The following is a 2,463-nucleotide window of genomic DNA, read 5'->3' on the forward strand; positions in this document are numbered from 1 at the left end:
AAAAAGCCTTCATTGAAAGAAATTATCATTATTTCAAGTTGAATAATTATTTGCCAGGACAAAAACAAATTAAATGAAGAAGTCAGTTACTATCTTCTATGATTCTTTTTGAAACCTACATTGGCCTCCCTTTTCTGACTTTCTGCTCTGTTCTGTGTATGTGGGGTTTTCAAATACTTGAATATTACAAACTCTCCTGGGAATATAACCATGATCAGGTCCTATACCAACTGCTGAGTGACATCTTCCCCCCCCAAAAAACCAGCCCAGATCTAACATTCTTAAGTAAAACCTTGAATTTAGAAAACATGAACTATTTATTAATAAATAAGCAAAGTTCCTTTCATTTAGAAATGTAACAAAGAAATCTGAGTACTCTAAAATGTGCTTTTCACATTGGAGAAAGAAAAAATAGTAATGGGCACTTTTGAGACATTAAATAACTGAGAACATTCATTCTGTTCATCACATATGTCAAGGACTAAATATAAACATGCTTGAAGTTTGCAACAGATTATTTAAAGGCAACATTTCATTTTACAGACTGGAGAATCCTGCAGAGAGTTTGTGCTGAATGTATGAGTATACATATTTATATGAAATTATATAAATTTATAAATAAAATACTTTTTATAAATATGTATAACAAATATGAGAAGTAGAAATGCATGGGCAAATATGATATTCTTTAAGATGTTAAGTGTGCTGTATGACTTTATATTTATATCATAAACCACCAAGGGCAGTCAAATATATCTGTAATTATGAGTAATACACAATGTCAAACATGCAAATCAAAGCCATATTAAATATGGCCAAAAATAACAAAGGAAGTAACAAAATGGAGTCTATATATTAACTATATATTCATAAATTTAGTCAGAATCACATCACATCTATCAAGGTATTATATTTGAAGAATTTTATAGGAAAGTTTAACATTCACAAGCTTATATGAGACTCATAATGATCCTATGAAGTCATCATTGCAAATTGAAAACAAAGTGTTATTACTAAGAAACCAACATATAATATACATTATTAGGAAACTCCAGCTGGAACATCCCTGATAAGCAGTACTTATTTTTACTTAAAATATTCCATAATATCAAATAACACACCATATATTAATTTCTTTACTTTTTCAGATAATCCATTTTACACTCATCCCATCTTCTCATTCATGAAATCATGAAGTTGAAGAATAATGTGACTGAGTTTATTCTGCTTGGGATGACCCAGAATCCTGGAAGGAAGAAAATAGTATTTGTCACTTTCTTGCTTTTATATCTGGGGACACTGTTGGGTAACTTTCTGATTATTACTACTATCAAGACCAGCCAAGCACTTGGGAGTCCAATGTACTTCTTCCTTTTCCACTTATCCTTATCTGATACCTTTCTCTCTACTTCAACAGCCCCTAGAGTGAATGTGGATGCCCTTTTGAAGAAGACCACAATCTCTTTCAGTGAGTGCATGATTCAAGACTTTTCATCCCATTTCTTTGGCTGCCTGGAGATCTTCATCCTTATCCTCATGGCTGTTGACTGCTATGTGGCTGTCTGTAAGCCCCTTCACTACATGACCAACATGAGCCATTGAGTCTGTGGTGGGCTGATGGCCCTGGCCTGGGTGGGGGCCTGTGTGCATTCTTCAGCTCAGATTTTTCTGTCCTTAAGTTTGCCTTTCTGTGGTCCCAATGTGATTGATCATTATTTTTGTGACCTGCAGCCTTTGTTAAAGTTTGCCTGTACAGACACCTATGTGACCAACCTACTCCTGGTGTCCAACAGTGGGGCCATATGCACAGGGAGCTTTTTTGTGCTGATGGTCTCCTCTGTTGTTATCCTGCATTCTCTGAGAAACCACAGTGCTGACGGGAGGAGAAAAGCCCTCTCCACCTGCATCTCCCACATCATCATGGTCATCCTGTTCTTTGGTCCTTATATATTTATATACACATGCCCTGCAACCACCTTCCCCATGGATAAGATGATAGCTGTGTTTTATACAATTGGGGCACCTTTTCTTAACCCTTTGATTTATACACTAAGGAATGCAGAAGCAAAAAATGCCATGAGGATGTTATGGAGAAAGAAGTTGATCTCAGATGACAAAAGATAAATGGAAGCTTCATAGTTTAGATTGATCTAGAAGAAGCCCCTAGAGAATATTATCTCTTATTGTGGCATTAATGTAATCCTGTCATAGGGCATTAGCATTAGTTTAATTCAGGAAAATAAGCATAGTAAACACATACACTGATTAGTGTTCAGTCAGTGTTATGTACAAGATGAGACAGCACCAGCTGTAAACATGTATACAAGGTCCATTGCCACAGATGTTTTCCACTGCTTTGTTTCTGCCTCTGTTGCCTGCCTAATATTACATTGCTATTTATTTAATATTTTCCATGCCCTCCTTCATTCTAACTTCTGGTCTCCTCTGTGTATAGTTATACAT

At 35.6% G+C, this 2,463-nt stretch overlaps 1 pseudogene; it reads left to right on the forward strand.

Annotated features, from left to right (window-relative positions):
• Nucleotides 1–1,127: 1,127 nt before the first annotated feature.
• Nucleotides 1,128–2,124, forward strand: LOC141574850 (olfactory receptor 4C16-like; annotated as a pseudogene).
• The last annotated feature ends 339 nt before the right edge of the window (nt 2,125–2,463 follow it).

Source organism: Camelus bactrianus, chromosome 23, assembly GCF_048773025.1.
Source record: "Camelus bactrianus isolate YW-2024 breed Bactrian camel chromosome 23, ASM4877302v1, whole genome shotgun sequence".
In the NCBI taxonomy this organism is placed as follows: domain Eukaryota; kingdom Metazoa; phylum Chordata; class Mammalia; order Artiodactyla; family Camelidae; genus Camelus; species Camelus bactrianus.